Here is a 23,843-nt window from a genome sequence, read left to right on the forward strand (position 1 = left end):
TCTCTGACCCATTTCCCTTGGTTCAGTATGATCACCCACTGAGGCATCTTTCCACTGTATCTTAAGGATGCACATCTTTTCTGAAAGCCAAGTCTAGTGGTTTTACAACAACAACACAGAGTTGATCCACCGACAGTGTGAGAGGTAGTCTTTAAATGTCACGCTGTAAGATGTTCATACCATCAAACACAGGGCTGCCAACAAAAAGGTAAACCACAGAGTGAAGTAAACAATCGAGTCATGCAAACAATCGAGTGAGGTAAACAAACAATCTAGTGATGTAAACACGGAGCGATATAAACGCGGAGCAATGTAACCAATAGGGCGATGTAAACAATAGATTGATGTAAACAATAGAGCGAGGTAAACAATAGAGCGAGGTAAACAATAGAGCGAGGTAAACAATAGAGCGAGGTAAACAATAGAGCGAGAAACAATAGAGCGATGTAAACAATAGAGCGAGGTAAACAATAGAGCGAGGTAAACAATAGAGCGAGGTAAACAATAGAGCGAGGTAAACAATAGAGCGAGAAACAATAGAGCGAGGTAAACAATAGAGCGAGGTAAACAAGAGCAACGTAAACATGGAGCGAGGTAAACAATAGTGCGAGGTAAACAATAGAGCGAGGTAAACAATAGAGCGAGATAAACAATAGAGCGAGATAAACAATAGAGCGAGGTAAACAATAGAGCGAGGTAAACAATAGAGCGAGATAAACAATAGAGCGAGGTAAACAATAGAGCGAGGTAAACAATAGAGCAATGTAAACATGGAGCGAGGTAAACAATAGAGCAACGTAAACATGGAGCGAGGTAAACAATAGAGCGAGGTAAACAATAGAGCGAGGTAAACAATAGAGCGAGGTAAACAATAGAGCGAGGTAAACAATAGAGCGATGTAAACCATAGAGCAATGTAAACCATAGAGCAATGTAAACAATAGAGCGATGTAAACAATAGAGCAATGTGAGGTAAATAGAGTGAGGTAAACAATAGAGCGAGGTAAACAATAGAGCAATGTAAACACGGAGTGAGGTAAACAATAGAGCGAGGTAAACAATAGAGCGAGGTAAACAATAGAGCAATGTAAACACGGAGTGAGGTAAACAATAGAGCGAGGTAAACAATAGAGCGAGATAAACAATAGAGCGAGATAAACAATAGAGCGAGGTAAACAATAGAGCAATGTAAACATGGAGCGAGGTAAACAATAGAGCGAGGTAAACAATAGAGTGATGTAAACTATGATGATGTCAACAATGGCGATGTCAACAATGGCGATGTCAACAATGGCGATGTCAACAATGGCGATGTCAACAATGGCGATGTCAACAATGGCGATGTACACTTGGAGTGATATGAATAGTGCAATAGGCCACATGAATGTCCATCATTCAGTCATTATGTATTGTGTCTTTAGTTTTTTTATTTGACCCCCTGATGGGATGATAATGTTTATCTAATCTAAGGATTGATATGTCCCACCTGATTTCCTTCCTATATAGTGCACTTTGTAGGGAATAGTGTGGCATTTGGGACAAAGCCATTGTATAATCGTCTTAGACTACCCACGGCGGACCGTCCAATGACACACCCCTCACTTTCATCAACAGTGGCCCAGGATGCACCATATCTCCTATATACTGCACTATTTATATATGGGCCTGGTCAGCAGTAGTACAAACACTGGGAATATGATGAAAAAGGGAGAAAGAAGAAAAGCGAGAGAAAAAGAGAGAAACGGAAGGAACATTTCTAGTTCTTCTCTGTAGGAAGAGAGATCAAATGAGGCTTTAGAGGGGCGGGGTAGGTCAAATGAGGCTTTAGAGGGGCGGGGTAGGTCAAATGAGGCTTTAGAGGGGCGGGGTAGGTCAAATGAAGCTTTAGAGGGGTGGGGTAGGTCAAATGAGGCTTTAGAGGGGAGGGGTAGGTCAAATGAAGCGCTATGGATGAGGGGTAGGTCAAATGAAGCGCTATGGATGAGGGGTAGGTCAAATGAAGCGCTATGGATGAGGGGTAGGTCAAATGAAGCGCTATGGATGAGGGGTAGGTCAAATGAAGCGCTATGGATGAGGGGTAGGTCAAATGAAGCGCTATGGATGAGGGGTAGGTCAAATGAAGCGCTAGAGGTGCGGGGTAGGTCAAATGAAGAGCTAGAGGTGCGGGGTTCGCTAGCAACACAGAATGCTACAACCAGCAGACTGCAGAGTCATCAGCAGCTGTTTGCTACGGCAGAGCCCAGTGAGAGTGATAGGGCATGGCTACTCTTCCTCCCAGGGGCTGTGTACAAGTAAACGGTGTGTGAGTCCCTCCAGGGAAGAAAGTGTGTGTGTGTGTGTGGGAGCAAAGTCAGAGGAGCATCCATCTTACTCAGCCAGGGTTGTGTGGCGTTTCCTCATATCGGCCAATGGTTTGTTGTGTGGTTCATGTATTGTAACGTAGATAACTTGGGCCGTAACATATTTGGGGCTCATCCAGGATCAAGGAAACTAAACAAGTAATTTGTCAGATGTTTATCAGGCACCATTACTGTGCATGCTCCGGTTTTAAGTTTCTCTTAGGTACAGATCTAGGATCAGTGTCCCCTTGCCCAATTCGAACCTTAACCATAAGTGGGGAAAATGCAAAACTGACCCAAGATCAGTATTTTCACTCAACAGCTAGCGTGCACGCTATCCAGAGCAGGGATACCTAACAAGGCGGTATGGCTCACAGAAAGGCTTGGTTCACTTCCTGTCTCTCTCATTCCAAAATGTCCCTAAACACCTCTAAAATCACATGAAAGAAGAGGTTCTAATAAAAATGGTCATGTGCTTTAGTTTCTGAGTGGCTGGAAACACCAGAGGCCCTGGCTTTTCTCATGCCTCTGAACGGAGGACTCAGTCATCACATGCCTGCAGCCAGATAGTGTTCCCATCTGGGTTGGTGTCATTAATGTGTAATGAACTTCCTGTAAACATTCCTGGACAAGGAGGCAATAAGGTCAGCAGCACAGCTTGTACTTGCTGTTAGTGTTCTGCTTTCAGAGGCTGGTGAGGGGAGGACAGCTCATAATGATGTCTGGAATGGAGGGATCGCAACATTATCAAACACATGGAAACCATCTGAAGGACTCGTCCTGATGTGGCTTGTAGAAAGACATTTCTGACAAAGTGTCTTTCATTTGGTTAATCAGTAGCGGTGCTGCTCGCCAAAGTCAAAAAAGCTTGTTATTTTCGCGGTTAATGTCCTCGGTGTTATAAATAACTTTGAGGGCATGCTATATTTTCTGGGAGATTGTAGGAGTCATGTGAGAGAGAGCGAGAGAGTGGTTTCTTAGGGACTGGAGAGTGCCAGCGGGTGAGAGTGTTAGATTGATGTACATTCCCCTGGCTCTGCTGGTCAGGTTTCCACCCCCCGCTCCGATTGAATGTTCTGAACGCCATGTTGGTTGGGGGCCTATCGACCCTATCTATCCCAGGATCCTTTGCTCAGAGTCCTGACCACTTTCCACTGCTTCCTGTGGTGCTTCCTTTGTCTATCCATGCCCACTTGGGCGTGATGGAACACTGGCAGTGGAGCCTGAAAACACACCCCATCCAAGCAGCAAGACTCCTTCCCAAATGGCATCTTATTATATTCCCCTTAAGTTAACACTGTCAATGTTTCGCTATACTGTGGGAAATGTGATCGAATCAATGCAATTAGTCACTTTCAATGTAATATTCCGAAAATAAATAAATAAATATGCAAGACTTAGCATGCAAAATTAACTGTGCAAGAGATGTAGTTGTAGGGAGAGTGCATTGGAGTAGGATTCTATTGCAGTATGGCTCAGGCCCTTACTCTACATAGACCTGTGCGCCATAACCAATCAGAACTGCAGTAGGACTACATGCAAATAGCCATTGCCATATATGGATCTGTGCCACTCACTTTGAACTGGACTGTTTTTTACGTGTTAAAAGGGGAAGTGTTTTGAGACGGTCTTGAATGAGCTAAGTGACCAATAAGCAAAAGGTAGTATAATTTGTAATAATGGTATGGGAATATGAATATATTTTAATTTGTAAAGTGGTTTCTTGCATCAAACAACATTTTTACTCACCTCCTTGTCTGAAAGACAAGTACATTAAAGAGGGTACAGCCTCAGTGTTCACAGTAAACGTGCGCCGGAAGTTGCACAGAATTTTCACAACGTTCAAGTTTGCACTCAGTAGACAGGAGGCACCTGATCCTAGATCAGCTCTTCTACTGTAAGAAGCTTGATACATACGGCTCCGTGAACACCTCCCAGGACCATTCTGTGTATGTGGTCTAACAGGACATTTAGAGCTGTGGTAGCGACCTCAGAAGGCCAAACAAAGCAGACAGACTGTGCCTGAGGTCGCTAGTTAAACGCTAGTCAAAAGCCACCCTCAGCAGGTTCATGTGCTTCCAGACTACCGCTGTCAGCCTCGTGAAAAACACACTCAAGAAGCTTCTCTGTCAAACATTAGACAAATGGATCCACATGGGTCAGCGATCCACACGACTGCAAAGTCAACACTCTGGCACCGCAGTAAGGCAGGAGAGGTATTGGAGCCTGGTCAACACCACCAGACTAACCATTTACATCAAGCCTGGTCAACACCACCAGACTAACCATTTACATCAAGCCTGGTCAACACCACCAGACTAACCATTTACATCAAGCCTGGTCAACACCACCAGACTAACCATTTACATCAAGCCTGGTCAACACCACCAGACTAACCATTTACATCAAGCCTGGTCAGCACCACCAGACTAACCATTTACATCAAGCCTGGTCAGCACCACCAGACTAACCATTTACATCAAGCCTGGTCAACACCACCAGACTAACCATTTACATCAAGCCTGGTCAACACCACCAGACTAACCATTTACATCAAGCCTGGTCAGCACCACCAGACTAACCATTTACATCAAGCCTGGTCAGCACCACCAGACTAACAATTTACATCAAGCCTGGTCAGCACCACCAGACTAACCATTTACATCAAGCCTGGTCAACAGCACCAGACTAACCATTTACATCAAGCCTGGTCAGCACCACCAGACTAACCATTTACATCAAGCCTGGTCAACACCACCAGACTAACCATTTATGTCAGCAGGTACAACAGGGCAGGGATTTTTTTTAAAGCCTAGAAGGCAGGGAACGTCTAAAAGGCTAAACTGACCTCTAAAGTTAGAGGTCAATATAGTCAAGGCGAACTCTAAAGCCAGATAATAGTGATTTGGAAAGGTTTGGAGATACAGAAGTGCATCCACTATCCAATGATCTCTCTACCCTTGTGCACACACCTATATTTCTCTGCAGTGCTTTACAGTGAGAAACCAGTGGAAGAGCAAGCATTAAAGTAAGGGATGTGTTCTCTTCATGGGAAATTACAGATATCCTGTTGGTGGAGGAGGGCTGGGGCCTGGGGAGAGGAGGGCTGGAGCCTGGGGAGAGGAGGGCTGGAGCCTGGGGAGAGGAGGGCTGGAGCCTGGGGAGAGGAGGGCTGGGGCCTGGGGAGAGGAGGGCTGGGGCCTGGGGAGAGGAGGGCTGGGGCCTGGGGAGAGGAGGGCTGGGGCCTGGGGAGAGGAGGGCTGGGGCCTGGGGAGAGGAGGGCTGGGGCCTGGGGAGAGGAGGGCTGGGGCCTGGGGAGAGGAGGGCTGGAGCCTGGGGAGAGGAGGGCTGGAGCCTGGGGAGAGGAGGGCTGGAGCCTGGGGAGAGGAGGGCTGGAGCCTGGGGAGAGGAGGGCTGGGGCCTGGGGAGAGGAGGGCTGGGGGCTGGAGCCTGGGGAGAGGAGGGCTGGGGGCTGGAGCCTGGGGAGAGGAGGGCTGGGGGCTGGAGCCTGGGGAGAGGAGGGCTGGGGGCTGGAGCCTGGGGAGAGGAGGGCTGGAGCCTGGGGAGAGGAGGGCTGGAGCCTGGGGAGAGGAGGGCTGGAGCCTGGGGAGAGGAGGCTTGAGGGTCTGACTCAGGTTGGCTTGGCCACTGAGCAGGGGGAAGGGCTACTCTCCTGATTTACAGCCGGTGTAGAAAAGCACTGACAGCCCCCATAAATAAAAGCACTCAACACACGTGACAGGGAGGCCCTCAGAGTCACCGACACACAGCCAAGATACTGTCCACAGCCAAGATACTGTCCACAGCCAAGATACTGTCCACAGCCAAGATACTGTCCACAGCCAAGATACTGTCCACAGCCACCATCAGAGCCAAGCACCAGTCAACAAACACAATAGACAAAACACAACTAAGGACAAAGTAAAAACAATTCTCTGTTTGACTTTGACTGGACATGGCGGTTCTGTACCATTATATCAAATGACATTTCAACGTCCCACACAATGGTGAGGAACAAAACAAGTTGAACAAAAGTTGACTTGAAATGTCTCGACAAGCGCTGACTCAGTGAACTCCTGTCGAATTTGAATAATCTCTCACTGAGAAAGTCCAGAAGTGGGAGCTCACTTTAAAACGTTGAGAAGAGCTTCCTGACTGTGGGGGCAGGCCTACACAGGAAGTCCAGGCAGGGCCAGAAAGAGACAGATAGGTGTTGGCACGGAGGTGATGGAAGTAGTACTTCATCTCAAATCGCACCCTATTCCTCACGTAGTGCACTACTTATGGCCAGGGGCCATGGGGCTCTAGACAGAAGGGAATAGGGTGCCATTTCAGATGCAACCTGGGACTGCTCATGGCCGTAAGAGAGAACTGATGGTGTGTGGTGAGGTGTCAGCAACAATCTCACTCCACACGTCTGATAACCCAGAGGAGAGCTATCACACAGGGGACAAGCCGTGGAGAGCGAGCAGAGAGCTCCACGCTGTCTACTCTGAGGAGGGAGACAGAGATGAACTGGATATTAAGGCCTCACGCCAACAGGGAGGGATGCTGGCGAAGTGGAAATTGGGGATGTGCCTGAAACTGCCTTGCGGAGGAGGTGATGCATCATCGACCTGCTTCCCAGGGTGATAGATTTAGGTCATGGTGCCTCGGCTGAGAGGTGTTGTCCGTGTTTCACGGGCTGTGGGTGTCAATCACTAAATGGCCAATGCTACCAAGGACAGGAGTTATGAGTTACTGTTAGGGACTGTACTTACTAGCATGGCCAAATAGTGAGGACACAGTTATCTGGATGTATTCCTAGCTTGGAACAGTGTTTATCAGATTGTAGACAGAGGCATGTTATCATTGACCTCAGAGCAACTGGGACAAGGCGGTGGAGGAAGCGAAGTCAGCCCAACATGGTGGAGCAGGAAACCCACAAACAGACACAGTAGCTCCGGGAAAACCAGGCTAATCTAGTACACGCCAGCTAACAAACCACAAATGTCTCTTTTCTTATATCTGAAATGAACCTAAATATGTCAGGCCTCTTGTTCAGGGTTGTGTTTATTAGGGCAGGCAGCGGAGAATGCTTGAAAACAGTTTGCAACAGGAAACGAAAAGGAACGTTTCTTATTGGAGAAGTTCAGGTAGTCCCTCCCTGTTTCAGTACGTTTTCTTCCGTATGGTGTATGATGAACACGAGTTACGACCCAGGCTCTGGAGAAGGTGGAAGGGGAGACCAAGAGGCCAATGTATAGAATATCCCTCCCTGTGAGACGGGGGTCAGTTCCTCCTCCGGTGTTCCATCTTTTATGAGGGACGAGCGGAGGGTGGTGTCTTCAGATCAACACCCGCCGCCATAGGGTGCCTGGTGAGGCTCTGAGGTGAAGTTCCCCCTAGGTACAGATCTTGGATCAGCTTCCCACTCCCCAATCCTAACATTAACCAAGTGTGGGGGAAATGCAAAACTGACCCAAGATCAGCATATAGGGGCAACCTTACCTTAATCCGCCACCTAGTGAGACAGCCTCGCCATTTCCTGGACTATGGAGGGACCTCAAAGAGGGAGAACAACCTCCCAGGTGGACCGTCTCAGACCCAGAATAGACTAGAGTTTCAGATCTGCTGGGGGTCCAATGCTGGGGGTCCGGAGGGAGAGGCTCAATGACAGTCTGGAGATGACAGACACGTCCACCCTGGAGGTAGAGGGTGATGGGAGGGGCTGTAGCGATAAGAGAGAGATGAGGGAGGAAGAACTGGAGGAGGTTGAAGCGAGGATGAACAGCCATGGAAGACAGAGGGAATGACAGGGGGATGACAGAGGGTATGACAGAAGGGATGTGAACAACAGAACAAGGCCTGGATTCAGGTGTCTATGACGATATGGACATTTTGACAGGTTATCACCTCTGGACTGTTGAGCTTCCTCTGCTCGCATTCAAGCTCATATCAAATGCAAACTGAGATAATGGCTTGATATCCGTCAAAGGCTTCCTGATTCTATCCCCTTGGTTCTCGGTTCTTTCTGATAATTGGTTTGATTGTTAACTCTCACAACAAAAGGCCTGACGTAGCTGGAAACATCAGACAGGAAACTTCACACCAAAACCCCATCTCACCACCTGTTTCTGTCTTGCACATAGTACGCCCTTTAGCTGAATGTAGAGGAGTGCTTATAGACGAAGCAGTTGTGGCTTTGCAGAGTTAACACAAGATAGGAATCAATATAAAGTCCTAAACTGCTATATAGACTTTCAGTTAAAGTACCACCCATCCAGCTTCAGCAGAGGACACATTTCCTCTGGACATTTCTGTATGACTTCAAAATGGTTTCAGAAGCCTATCTTGGGTCTGTGTTTACTACCGCAGTTATATGGTCACCGTCACAACCCTATTGGTCAGCAAGAGCTCTGCCAGGTCACCGTTACAATCCTGTTGGTCAGCAAGAGCTCTGCCAGGTCACAGTTACAACCCTATTGGTCAGCAAGAGCTCTGCCAGGTCACCGTTACAACCCTATTGGTCAGCAAGAGCTCTGCCAGGTCACCGTTACAATCCTATTGGTCAGCAAGAGCTCTGCCAGGTCACCGTTACAATCCTATTGGTCAGCAAGAGCTCTGCCAGGTCATCGTTACAATCCTATTGGTCAACAAGAGCTCTGCCAGGTCACCGTTACAACCCTATTGGTCAGTAAAAGCGCTGCCAGTGCTGTCACCCAATCCAAAGACACCCTACTTTCAGAGAAGAAGAGTCATTTGACCAATCCCCTTACGCTCCCAATCAATGTACACAGTGCAACCGGCCTAATGCTAACAATCTGATGACACACACTCAGACCCAGACTGTTCAATGGTAGCGTCCTAAATGACACCCTATTCCCTACATAGTGCCTATAGACACCGGTCAAAAGTAGGGCACTATATTGGGAATAGGGTGACATTTTGAAGGTAACCAATGTCTCTGCTGAGCCAAAACTACCTCCCGGTTGGGTCTTAGCAGCAGCCATTGCTGGGAAAGCACTAATGAACGGAATTTGTGAGTAACGGAGACCCCAAAACTACTTCCTCATGGTGATAAACTCCTTATAAAGTAACTGATTGACACAGAGTAAATAGTCTTCTAGATACATTCCAGAACTGTGTGGACAACAGTTCAAATTAGTGGATTCGGCTATTTCAGCCACACCGTTGCTGACAGGTGTCTAAAATTGAGCACACAGCCATGCAATCTCCATAGACAACCATTGACAGTAGAATGGCCCATACTGTTGTGGCTGCTTTGAGTGATGTATTGTTGTCTCTACCTTCTTGCCCTTTGTGCTGTTGTCTGTGTCCAATAATGACTGTACCATGTGTTGTGCTGCTACCATGTTATTATGATGTTGTGTTGCTACCATACTGTGTTGTCATGTGTTGCTGCCTTGCTATGTTGTTGTCTTAGGTCTCTCTTTATGTAGTGTTGTCTCTCTTGTTGTGATCCCTTTTGCCTTTTGGTAGGCCGTCATTGGTAGGCCATCATTGGTAGGCCATCATTGGTAGGCCGTCATTATAAATATGAATTTGTTCTGAACTGACTTGCCTAGTTAAATAAAGGTTAAATATAAAAATACTGAAGAGCTCAGTGACTTTCAACGTGGCATCGCCATTGGATGCCACCTTTCCAACAAGTGAGTTCGTAAATGTCTGCCCTGCTAGAGCTGCCCCAATCAACTGTAAATGCTGTTATTGTAAAGTGGAAACGTCTAGGAGTAACAGCGGCTCGGCCTCGAAGTGGTAGGCCACACAAGCTCACAGAATGGGACCGCTGAGTGCTGAAATGCGGAGGGAGTAAAAATAGTCTGTCCTTGGTTGCAACACTCACTACCAAGTTCCAAACTGCCTCTGGAAGCAACGTCAGCAAAATAACGGTTTCATGAAATGGGTTCCATAGTCGAGCAGCTGTACACAAGCCTAAGATCACCATGTGCAATGCCAAGTGTCGGCTGGAGTGGTATAAAGCTCGCTGGAGCAGTGGAAACCCGTTCTCTGGAGTGATGAATCACGCTTCACCATCTGGCAGTCTGACAGACGAATCTGGGTTTGGCGGATGCCAGGAGAACGCTACCTGCCCGAATGCATAGTGCTAATTGTAAAGTTTGGTGGAGGAGGAATAATGGTCTGGGGCTGTTTTTCATGGTTCACTCTAGACCCCTTAGTTCCAGTGAAGGGACATCTTAACACTACAGTATACAATGACATTCTAGACGATTTTGTGCTTCCAACTTTGTGGCAACAGTTTGGGGAAGGCCCTTTCCTGTTTCAGCATGTCAATGCCCCCGTACACAAAGCGAGATCCATACAGAAATGGTTTGTCGAGATCGTGTGAATGAACTTGACTGGCCTGCACAAAGCACTGAGCTCAACCCCATCGAATAACTTTGGGATGAATTGGAACACAGACTGCGAACCAGACCTAATTGCCCAACATCAGCACCAGAACTCACTAACACTCTTGACTGAATGGAAGCAAGTCCTTGCAGCAAATGTTCCACCATCTAGTGGAAAGCCTTCCCAGAAGAGTGGAGGCTGCTGTGGCAGAAAAGGGGGGTACAACTCCATATTAACGCCCATGACTTTGGAATAAGATGTTCGACAAGCAGGGGTCCACATACGTTGTACCTGGGAGTATCTCGTCTTATAGATAGTTCTGTAAGGTATAATACTCTCTCTGTTTCTACCTTGCTTCCATGACCCTCGCTAGTAAACAAGCCACAGGGAAGCTCAGGCTATGATTAATCCACAACTTCTTGGCAATCAGTTCTCAGCCCAGCAATCCCCATTCAGCATTTCCCCAACAGCATACAAAGGAAATGGACTGAACAGAGTGATGCTAACGTTGCTACAAGATAACACTGATAACATTGTTAGCGCACAGCTGTGCTGTCCAGATGACAGGATAGTATCGCTGTTAGCTTCAGATGCTAGCAGGGTACACATACTAGCATGCTGAGCACTCTTCCAAGTTTGTGATCTGAAGGCAGTCAGTGTCCACACAGTCATCAACAAACAAGCAGATACAGTGGAACAACTCAACTCCCCATGTTCAGTAGCAAAATAATAATGACATTACCAGTGGAACAACTCAACTCCCCATGTTCAGTAGCAAAATAATAATGACATTACCAATGGAACAACTCAACTCCCCATGTTCAGTAGCAAAATAATAATGACATTACCAGTGGAACAACTCAACTCCCCATGTTCAGTAGCAAAATAATAATGACATTACCAGTGGAACTACACTTCTCGGTATGTGGCATACAAACTGCAAACAAAGAAAGCAGAGGAACACACCCACTGATATATCAATCCAAGACAACCCAAAGCTTCCGCTAAGCTTCAACCTCCTCCACCCACTGTTCTTTCTTGTGTTTCTTTGACAGAAAGGCAGTGTTAGTTTTGCTCTGAGAGAGGAGAGGAAATGCATACCTTGTGACGGCTGCCTGGCGGTGACGTGGCTGCTGCTGCGTGACAGGACTAGCCCTGGTACGACCAACAACTGGGCTCTCTCACACACACTGGAGAGAAGGGGGGAGAGGGAACGAGAGACAGCGTGCTGGAGAGCACAAGTCCCTCCCTCTCTCTCTCTCTCTCCTGCTACCCTGGTGAGCATTCTGTTCTGTCTTTTGCTCTCTCGTACACACACACACACACCCTCCTTCTCTCCCCCTTGTTTATTCTCCCTCCTTTTATCTTCCTGTGTATGCTAGCTCTCTTTTGAGAAAGCTCCTTTGGTTTTCCCGCAGTAACTCTGATTCTCTCTAATGTATCCCTTTTGTCGGTTGGTTTGCTGCCACTCATGCACACACACAAAATCAAAACAACACTGTCTCAGACACCATGTGTCTCTGTTCATTCCAAGCCTTTCTGCACCAATAACTGCCAGCAGCCCACCTGATTTCCCCAGACATCAAAAAGCAAAACCAACACCCCAGCAAGCGACCAATGGAGACACAACAACCGACCATCACCATGTTATTCCAGCCCGACTAGGTGTTCAGCCTCGCTTCAGCCTCATTAATGCTTCCGTTTTCTCGGTTGCTGAGTCAAAGACCCAGCAGGGAAAACAAGTTTAGATGGGACGATGAGGGGACATGGAGGGGAAGTGGAGGGGACATGGAGGGGGCGATGAGGGGATGTGGAGGGGACATGGAGGGGGCGATGAGGGGATGTGGAGGAGAAGTGGAGGGGACATGGAGGGGGCGATGAGGGGATGTGGAGGGGATGTGGAGGGGAAGTGGAGGGGACATGGAGGGGGCGATGAGGGGATGTGGAGGGGATGTGGAGGGGACGTGGAGGGGACGTGGAGGGGGCGATGAGGGGATGTGGAGGGGACATGGAGGGGACGATGAGGGGACGTGGAGGGGACGATGAGGGGATGCGTAGGGGACGATGAGGCGATGTGGAGGGGACGATGAGGGGACATGGAGGGGACAATGAGTGGATGCGGAGGGGACGATGAGGGGATGCGGAGGGGACGATGAGGCGATGTGGAGGGGACGATGAGGGGACGATGGGGTGACGATGAGGGGATGTGGAGGGGACGTGGAGGGGGCGATGAGGGGATGTGGAGGGGACGTGGAGGGGGCGATGAGGGGATGTGGAGGGGACGTGGAGGGGGCGATGAGGGGACGATGAGGGGACGATGAGGGGACGATGAGGGGGCGCGGAGGGGACGATGAGGGGGCGATGAGGGGATGATGAGGGGGCGCGGAGGGGACGATGAGGGGGCGATGAGGGGATGATGAGGGGGCGCGGAGGGGACGATGAGGGGGCGATGAGGGGATGCGGAGGGGACGATGAGGGGAAGATGAGGCGATGTGGAGAGGACGATGAGGGGACATGGAGGGGACGATGAGGGGATGTGGAGGGGACGATGAGGGGATGTGGAGGGGACGATGAGGCGATGTGGAGGGGACGATGAGGGGACATGGAGGGGACGATGGGGTGACGACGAGGGGACGATGAGGGGGCGATGAGGGGATGCGGAGGGGACGATGAGGGGGCGCGGAGGGGACGATGAGGGGGCGATGAGGGGATGCGGAGGGGACGATGAGGGGACGATGAGGGGGCGCGGAGGGGACGATGAGGGGGCGATGAGGGGATGCGGAGGGGATGATGAGGGGATGTGGAGGGGACGATGAGGCGATGTGGAGGGGACGATGAGGGGACATGGAGGTGACGATGAGGGGACGACGTCTTAAGTGGTTTCACAAAGACAGTGTGGCTTTCCTCTCCTCCCGATACGTTTTCATTTGCCAGCAATGAAGTGATCAATGGGGCAACTAAAAAAGCCAAAAAAGAAGTGAACTTGGAAGAGTGCCTACTGGGTTAAAGGAAAGGCTGGTCTAGACGAGCCTCTGGAGGAGCGAGTGAAGCAGGTAGAGGTACGGTGGACAGATTCAACCATGGTGAATGCTTAACTTGGACAGTGAAGGCCCTGTTTTATTTTATTATTCTTTAAAGGGGATCGGAATTTCAAGGAGAAAAGAGACAGATAGTAGGAGCATAGACAGATGGCCTAACGTGGTCTGGTGTCAGGGGCTTAAGACCACACTGAAAGCCACGTTTTGAAGTCAGGGTTACACCGAAGGCCCTGTTTTGAAGTCAGGGTTACACCGAAAGCCCTGTTTTGAAGTCAGGGTTACACCGAAAGCTCTGTTTTGAAGTCAGGGTTACACCGAAAGCCCTGTTTTGAAGTCAGGGTTACACTGAAGGCCCTGTTTTGAAGTCAGGGATACATTGAAGGCCCTGTTCTGAAGTCGGGGTTAAACTCCAAGGGTACAGAATGAGGCATCATATTTTCTCAGGAGGCGTCATATGACAAAAAAAAAGTCTACATTCCACATAATCTAATTGTGATCACATGGGAGAAAACTGGGCTATTGTTAGACACATTTTGTTTTCAGACTTTTCTACATAGGGCCAGGCTGAACACTAGCTGGCATGATGACACAGGCTGCATCCCATAGGGCCAGGCTGAACACTAGCTGGCATGATGACACAGGCTGCATCGCATAGGGCCAGGCTGAACACTAGCTGGCATGATGACACAGGCTGCATCCCATAGGGCCAGGCTGAACACTAGCTGGCATGATGACACAGGCTGCATCCCATAGGGCCAGGCTGAACACTAGCTGGCATGATGACACAGGCTGCATCCCATAGGGCCAGGTTGAACACTAGCTGGCATGATGACACAGGCTGCATCCCAAAGGGCCCTGGTCAAAAGTAGTGCATGAGGGGGCGATGAGGGGATGCGGAGGGGACGATGAGGGGGCGCGGAGGGGACGATGAGGGGGCGATGAGCCTGCATGACTTCCTGTATCTGGCGTGGGTTGTGCCTAGAGAGGAACAGAAGGTGTGAGAGGGGTCAGACAAGTGGTTGGGATGACAGCCACTTCAATAGATGTTTGCACTCCTTCAGTGGCTTATTGCTGACCTTCCACACGAGCTAAATAACGCTAGGCGATATAGCTACTGTTTGCTTCCACAAGGTGTATTTCAGGTAAGGTAATTGCACCTTTGAGACCGGGCTGCAAGTTTCGTCCAAGGACAAATATTGCAAAACGTTGTTTTGAGAGCGGTTTGGAAACCCGCCATCCAGAGACTGGGTCTGGACATAAACGCTCCAAAAGTGATCAGCTTTAAAAGCCGTTCCATTGACCATAACTGGCTCAACTTGAAGACCTCCCAGCATCCTTCAGTCGTCTAGTGGCTTCAGCTCAGTGGGCTAACACAATGTTGTGATGCACAGGAGACCCAGGTTGGAACCCAGTCAGTCTCAAAGTACCAGAGATGTCATTTTACATCAATAAGGCAAATTCTAGCATAATGACTGGTGCTAGACAGAAACATTTGCATAAATTCCAAAATATTTATTTAGTGGTAAAAACACTAGTGAGCTACATTTCACAACCCACCCCTAAAAATCTAGATCAGTGAGGTACACTGTTGAAGAAAATAAACTGCATGTGATGCTATACAATCTCATTCACCACCTGCACAAATATACTTTCAGGGCTCCTGAGTGGTGCAGCGGTCTAAGGCACTGTGTCTCAGTGCTAGAGGTGTCACTACAGACCCTGGTTCAATTCCAGGCTGTATCACAACTGGCCGTGATTGGGAATCCCATAGGGCGGCGCACAATTGGCCCAGCGTCGTCTGGGTTTGGCCGCCATTGTAAATAAGAATTTGTTCTTAACTGACTTGCCTAGTTAAATAAAGGTTCAATAAAAAAATACTGGTACAGTATAAATCTAGCCTGCTGAGAAGGGTCATGATTCCTGTGAAGAGGGACACAGGGCCTGGGTTAGGCCTAAGCAGAAAGAAAGTTGATTTGCACCGCCACAGAACCTAGCCGGTTTCTCACTCTGCTGAGGGAGGAGACAACAGAAGAACAGAGAATTGCCTCTACTAAACTCCAGACAAACAAACATTTCGTACTCACCATAACGAGTGATCAGAGGCTCATTTTCAGCTGAGATGAGTCCAGATACCATTAGTCTAGAGGACTCTACCAGCCCAGCTGAGATGAGTCCAGATACCATTAGTCTAGAGGACTCTACCAGCCCAGCTGAGTCCAGAGGACTCTACCAGCCCAGCTGAGATGAGTCCAGATACCATTAGTCTAGAGGACTCTACCAGCCCAGCTGAGATGAGTCCAGATACCATTAGTCTAGAGGACTCTACCTGTGTATCTAAGTATCTGACTGAGCGGTGGTAGGCAGAAGCAGGCGCGTAAACATTCATTCAAACAATACTTTTGTGCGTTTTGCCAGCAGCTCTTCGTTGTGCGTCATGCATTGCGCTGTTTATGACTTCAAACCTATCAACTCCCGAGATGAGGCTGGTGTGACCGAAGTGAAATGGCTGGTTAGTTAGCGCGCGCTAATAGCGCTTCAAACTTCACTCACTCTGAGCCTTGGGGTGGTTGTTTCCCTTGCTCTGCATGGGTAGCGCTGCTTCGATGTGGTGGCTGTTGTCGTTGTGTTGCTGGTCCGACCCCAGGGAGGAGCGAGGAGAGGGGCGGAAGCTATACTGTTACACTGGCAATACTAAAGTGCCTATAAGAACATCCAATAGTCAAAGGTTAATGAAATACAAATGGTATAGAGGGAAATAGTCCTATAATTCCTATAATAACGACAACCTAAAACTTCTTACCTGGGAATATTGAAGACTCATGTTAAAAGGAACCACCAGCTTTCATATGTTCTCATGTTCTGAGCAAGGAACTTAAACGTTAGCTTTCTTACATGGCACATATTGCACTTTTACTTTCCAATACTTTGTTTTTGCATTATTTAAACCAAATTGAACATGTTTCATTATTTATTTGAGGCTACATTGATATTATTGATGTATTATATTAAGTTAAAAAGTGTTCATTCAGTATTGTTGTAATTGTCATTATTACAAATACATTTTGAATATTTTTTAAAACAGCCATTTAGTCCTCCAATAAACGGTATCGGCGTTGAAAAATCATAATCGGTCGACCTCTAGTCCAGATACCATTAGTCTAGAGAACTCCACCAGCCCAGCTGAGATGAGTCCAGATACCATTAGTCTAGAGGACTCCACCAGCCCAGCTGAGATGAGTCCAGATACTATTCATCTAGCAGAGCAGACCAGACCAGCACCAACTTCATCATAATTACAGTTGACAGACTGACAGGGAAACTGCGTCCCAGATGGCACCCTAAAAGGGACACATACAGACTGATGCACTAGGTTCATGGAAACAGGATACTGGCATTTGCTCTGTTGTCCGACCAGTAAAGGGTTAAGACCTGAACAAACCAGAAGGCCTCACATCACTCATACTGACACACAAAAGGAGTACAAGCACATGCCCAGAACTGACCTCAGATCAAGTGAACTTGTGAAAATTCCCATGAAATACAGGAACAAAACTAAACCTGTCAGCTTCTTTTAAACAGACCAGTGGTTATTGTGGGCTGCCTGGTGTGAGTACCTTCCCTTAACAGTCAGGACCTCTCAGCAGCGTTCTGAACAGTCACTACCTCTCAGCGGCGTTATCTTAACAGTGACTACCTCTCAGCGGCGTTACCTTAACAGTCACTACCTCTCAGCGGTGTTATCTTATCAGTGACTACCTCTCAGCAGTGTTATCTTAAGTCTCTACCTCTCAGCAGTGTTATCTTAAGTCTCTACCTCTCAGCAGTGTTATCTTAAGTCTCTACCTCTCAGCAGTGTTATCTTAACCGTGACTACTTCTCAGCAGCGTTATCTTAAGTCACTACCTCTCAGCAGCTTTATCTTAACAGTCACTACCTCTCAGCAGCTTTATCTTAACAGTCACTACCTCTCAGCAGCGTTATCTTAACAGTCACTACCTCTCAGCAGCGTTACCAGTCACTACCTCTCAGCAGTGTTATCTTAACAGTCACTACCTCTCAGCAGCGTTATCTTAACAGTCACTACCTCTCAGCAGTGTTATCTTAACAGTCACTACCTCTCAGCAGCGTTACCTTAACAGTCACTACCTCTCAGCAGTGTTACCTTAACAGTCACTACCTCTCAGCAGTGTTACCTTAACAGTCACTACCTCTCAGCAGTGTAGGAACAGGTATCTACTGAACTGTTCACCCAAAACTTGGAGTCACTAAGATGGTCTTTCATCCATTGCCTACAATGGACATAAATGATCTTAGTGCTATGAAGCATACAGGACACTCAAAGTTCTGCTACTATGGGGGGGGGGGGGGGGGGGCTTTGATATACGGCTCCTAAAGAAGGGCTTAAGCCCACAGAGGATGTATTAGGAGAGCATGAGACAGCCCACACCAGGCTTATTCCCTACATACTTAACTACTTTTCACCTGGGCCCAGGTGAAAAGGAGGCATCCCTAGACTGAGACATTCAGCTGTAATAACACTGCCTGAGGGAGGCTTCCCTAGACTGAGACATTCAGCTGTAATAACACTGCCTGAGGGAGGCATCCCTAGACTGAGAGACATTCAGCTGTAATAACACTGCCTGAGGGAGGCATCCCTAGACTGAGAGACATTCAGCAGTAATAACACTGCCTGAGGGAGGCCAGCCAGGTATTAGGCTCAGACACACACACACACACACACACACACACACACACACACACACACACACACACACCTGAATGAGATCAAAAACTGGCATTTTTGCAATGTTTTTCCCATCGCCGTCCGTTCAGTTTGACTGTGGCAATCCGACGAAAACCCCCCAAATCCCTTCTATCTATCTACAGTGCCTTGCGAAAGTATTCGGCCCCCTTGAACTTTGCGACCTTTTGCCACATTTCAGGCTTCAAACATAAAGATATAAAACTGTATTTTTTAGTGAAGAATCAACAACAAGTGGGACACAATCATGAAGTGGAACGACATTTTTTAACAAATCAAAAACGGAAAAATTGGGCGTGCAAAATTATTCAGCCCCTTTACTTTCAGTGCAGCAAACTCTCTCCAGAAGTTCAGTGAGGATCTCTGAATGATCCAATGTTGACCTAAATGACTAATGATGATAAATACAATCCACCTTTGTGTAATCAAGTCTCCGTATAAATGCACCTGCACTGTGATAGTCTCAGAGGTCAGTTAAAAGCGCATAGAGCATCATGAAGAACAAGGAACACACTAGGCAGGTCCGAGATACTGTTGTGAAGAAGTTTAAAGCCGGATTTGGATACAAAAAGATTTCCCAAGCTTTAAACATCCCAAGGAACACTGTGCAAGCGATAATATTGAAATGGAAGGAGTATCAGACCACTGCAAATCTACCAAGACCTGGCCGTCCCTCTAAACTTTCTGCTCATACAAGGAGAAGACTGATCAGAGATGCAGCCAAGAGGCCCATGATCACTCTGGATGAACTGCAGAGATCTACAGCTGAGGTGGGAGACTCTGTCCATAGGACAACAATCAGTCGTATATTGCACAAATCTGGCCTTTATGGAAGAGTGGCAAGAAGAAAGCCATTTCTTAAAGATATCCATAAAAAGTGTTGTTTAAAGTTTGCCACAAGCCACCTGGGAGACACACCAAACATGTGGAAGAAGGTGCTCTGGTCAGATGAAACCAAAATTGAACTTTTTGGCAACAATGCAAAATGTTATGTTTGGCGTAAAAGCAACACAGCCCATCACCCTGAACACACCATCCCCACTGTCAAACATGGTGGTGGCAGCATCATGGTTTGGGCCTGCTTTTCTTCAGCAGGGACAGGGAAGATGGTTAAAATTGATGGGAAGATGGATGGAGCCAAATACAGGACCATTCTGGAAGAAAACCTGATGGAGTCTGCAAAAGACCTGAGACTGAGACGGAGATTTGTCTTCCAACAAGACAATGATCCAAAACATAAAGCAAAATCTACAATGGAATGGTTCAAAAATAAACATATCCAGGTGTTAGAATGGCCAAGTCAAAGTCCAGACCTGAATCCAATCGAGAATCTGTGGAAAGAACTGAAAACTGCTGTTCACAAATGCTCTCCATCCAACCTCACTGAGCTCGAGCTGTTTTGCGAGGAGGAATGGGAAAAAATGTCAGTCTCTCGATGTGCAAAACTGATAGAGACAGCGACTTACAGCTGTAATCGCAGCAAAAGGTGGCGCTACAAAGTATTAACTTAAGAGACTGAATAATTTTGCACACCCAATTTTTCTGTTTTTGATTTGTTAAAAAAGTTTGAAATATCCCATAAATGTCGTTGCACTTCATAATTGTGTCCCACTTGTTGTTGATTCTTCACAAAAAAAATACAGTTTTATATCTTTATGTTTGAAGCCTGAAATGTGGCAAAAGGTCGCAAAGTTCAAGGGGGCCGAATACTTTCGCAAGGCACTGTATATATATATACACACACACACACACACACATATATATAGATGTTTTTTTGTGTGTGTTTGTGTGTGTGTGTGTGTCAGGTCTAGTATAAGTGACTAAGAGAAACAACTTAATAGAAGATGCTGGAAGTGGTCTGTCAGAAACTGGACTCCAGCCCAGACCACTGAAAGCCTTCAATAAACTGTTCTTTACTGTGCAGATTATTTGTCTGTTGTTGGAGCCAATCCCAGCTACCCTGATCTTTGTTAGTGTGTTTGCTGCTAATCCCTCTCATGTTTCAGTAAACAACAGCAAGAACCACCATCCACAATAAACCCATTGGGGAGTCTTGCGCAGTCATGCCACAACAGCAGCTCGTCATTTGTGGACCGTAGGAACGCACTTCGTCGGCAACATAGTCTCGGGAGACCGTTCAGAGAAACTCCCACACTGAAATATTCCAACAACTAAAGACAAACCTGCTCCCTCATTAGCTGAGAGGAATAGAAAGGATATATGCACCAAATGGCACCCTATTCCCTATATAGTGCACTACTTTGGCCCATAGGGTTCTGGTCTAAAGTACTGCACCATCGGGAATAGGGTGTCATTTGGGACGAAGACAGGGTCTTAGTATTTATTTTTTGGGAGGGGTACTGTTTACCCCTTTTTCTCCCCAATTTCAGTAGTTACAGTATTGTCCCATCGCTGCAACTCCCGTACGGATTCGGGAGAGCTGGCGACCGAGGTCAGTGTGCAGGCGCCCGGCTGCCACAAGGGATGAGGTGCCTGGGACGAGGACATCCATCCCAGCCAGCCAAACCCTCCCATAACCCGGACGACGCTGGACCAATTGTGTGCCGCCTCATGAGTCTCCCGGTCATGGCCGACTGCAACACAGCCCGGGATGGAACCCGGATCTGTAGTGACACCTCCGGTACCTTAGACCGCTGCGCCACTCGGGAGGCTCAGACAGGGTCTTTGTCCTGTTACTGATGCCAGTGTGTGACACCCCTGAGAGACGGCCTGTTCTGTCATCACAGGACTCATCTGGAGCTCATTGCCTTCACTTCCGCTGCCAGAAAAGCCAATGAGGATTATGATGAAGTTGAGATAATGTTTCTCCAATAGTAGAAGGCTCAGGGCTGAGCGATAAGGGCTAAAAATCATGTATGGCCGATTCCTGATATATATCTGGATGTTTTAAACGTTCTCTATAGATAAGTGTTGTTGCACAATTAAAGGTCAATACATTGCATTTCAAACAGTCAGCAATAATCTAATGAATTCAGATCACTGATCTGTCGATGAAAATGACCTTTTTATGTACCCGAGCCATTAACAACTCACATCCACAAATGATGACTCACTTATTGTAGCAAGCTGCACAGTGCACACAGCAGGAGGAGGGGGGGGCTTGGTGTCTGTGGAGTGGGAAGGTGCACAGTGCACACAGCAGGAGGAGGAGGGCTTGGTGTCTGTGGAGTGGGAAGGTAAACAGTGCACACAGCAGGAGGAGGGGGGGCTTGGTGTCTGTGGAGTGGGAAGGTGCACAGTGCACACAGCAGGAGGAGGGGGGGTTGGTGTCTGGAGTGGGAAGGTGAACAGTGCACACAGCAGGAGGAAGGGGGGTTGGTGTCTGGAGTGGGAAGGTGAACAGTGCACACAGCAGAGACGGAGAGAAGGAGACAAGACCAAAAAGACAGAGAATGCTCAAAAACAAAACAAAATGACAACCTTAATTCTGCGAACATTGCGCTAAAACAAACATTGGATATTGAGATTCTTCTGAAGGGTTTTAAGGGAAGAAGTTGTTCAGGGCCAAACTCAGCCTGTAATCTCATTAGTATTGAACCAATCAACTGCTTGCTTGTCCCTGATATGGGTACTATCTTAATGAGCACACTGTCTGAGAGACTCAGAGGGAGGGAGGGACACTCCCTGTTTATGGGTGACTTGCAACACCTGGGGTTCTGACAGAGAACAAGCAGCAGGTTCACAAGGACAGACTCAACACCAGGAAGAGCCAATCATCATCACAACCATCACTCACACATGTCCACATTGTAACAGAGCCTGAGGATCTCAGCTCAGCCTCTACAGCCGTCTGAAGACCCACACATAGAAGTCCCCATGGAGGACATTCATACTGGAGGACAATCATACTGCAGGACAATCATACTGCAGGACAATCATACTGGAGGACAATCATACTGCAGGACAATCATACTGGAGGACAATCATACTGGAGGACAATCATACTGCGGGACAATCATACTGCAGGACAATCATACTGCAGGACAATCATACTGCAGGACAATCATACTGCAGGACAATCATACTGCAGGACAATCATACTGGAGGACAATCATACTGCAGGACAATCATACTGCAGGACAATCATACTGGAGGACAATCATACTGGAGGACAATCATACTGGAGGACAATCATACTGGACTTGAGTGATCGTCGATGATGATACAACATGTGTTTGTGTATTTTGTGTTTATGTGCCAGCATGTGTATAGCTGTGGGTATAGCTGTGTTCCTACGCTGTGGGTATAGCTGTGTTCCTACGCTGTGGGTATAGCTGTGTTCTACGCTGTGGGTATAGCTGTGTTCCTACGCTGTGGGTATAGCTGTGTTCTACGCTGTGGGTATAGCTGTGTTCCTACGCTGTGGGTATAGCTGTGTTCTACGCTGTGGGTATAGCTGTGTTCCTACGCTGTGGGTATAGCTGTGTTCCTACGCTGTGGGTATAGCTGTGTTCCTACGCTGTGGGTATAGCTGTGTTCCTACGCTGTGGGTATAGCTGTGTTCCTACGCTGTGGGTATAGCTGTGTTCCTACGCTGTGGGTATAGCTGTGTTCCTACGCTGTGGTATAGCTGTGTTCCTACGCTGTGGGTATAGCTGTGTTCTACGCTGTGGGTATAGCTGTGTTCTACGCTGGGGGGATAGCTGTGTTCTACGCTGTGGGTATAGCTGTGTTCTACGCTGGGGGGATAGCTGTGTTCTACGCTGGGGGGATAGCTGTGTTCTACGCTGGGGGGATAGCTGTGTTCTACGCTGGGGGGATAGCTGTGTTCTACGTTGTGGGGATAGCTGTGTTCTACGTTGTGGGGATAGCTGTGTTCTACGCTGGGGGATAGCTGTGTTCTACGCTGGGGGGATAGCTGTGTTCTACGCTGGGGGGATAGCTGTGTTCTACGCTGGGGGGATAGCTGTGTTCTACGCTGTGGGGATAGCTGTGTTCTACGCTGGGGGGATAGCTGTGTTCTACGCTGGGGGGATAGCTGTGTTCTACGCTGGGGGGATAGCTGTGTTCTACGCTGGGGGGATAGCTGTGTTCTACGCTGTGGGGGTAGCTGTGTTCTACGCTGTGGGGATAACTGTGTTCTAGGCTGTGGGGATAGCTCTTTTTCTAGGCTGTGGGGATAGCTCTTTTTCTAGGCTGTGGGGATAGCTGTGTAAGTGGACATGGTGTGTAGTGTGTACATGGACATGGTGTGTAGTGTGTTAGTGGACATGGTGTGTAGTGTGTACGTGGACATGGTGTGTAGTGTGTAAGTGGACATGGTGTGTAGTGTGTAAGTGGACATGGTGTGTAGTGTGTAAGTGGACATGGTGTGTGTGTGAAAGGACTAGAC

At 47.9% G+C, this 23,843-nt stretch overlaps 1 protein-coding gene across 2 annotated transcripts in view; it reads right to left on the bottom strand.

The window, feature by feature from the left end:
- The window catches only part of LOC116360508 (oxysterol-binding protein-related protein 8), a 151,870-nt gene that overhangs the window by 86,764 nt on the left and 41,263 nt on the right, over positions 1 to 23,843 (bottom strand). The window contains exon 1 of one of the 2 annotated variants that reach the window (XM_031815182.1): positions 11,792 to 11,884. The exons of the other annotated variant lie outside the window; for it this stretch is intronic. The gene's annotated coding sequence lies outside the window, so the exon portion shown is untranslated. Of the gene's footprint in view, positions 1 to 11,791; positions 11,885 to 23,843 lie in introns of those variants that run through there. 2 annotated transcript variants of the gene reach the window in all.

The sequence above is a fragment of the Oncorhynchus kisutch genome, unplaced genomic scaffold (genome assembly GCF_002021735.2).
Source record: "Oncorhynchus kisutch isolate 150728-3 unplaced genomic scaffold, Okis_V2 Okis09a-Okis19a_hom, whole genome shotgun sequence".
In the NCBI taxonomy this organism is placed as follows: domain Eukaryota; kingdom Metazoa; phylum Chordata; class Actinopteri; order Salmoniformes; family Salmonidae; genus Oncorhynchus; species Oncorhynchus kisutch.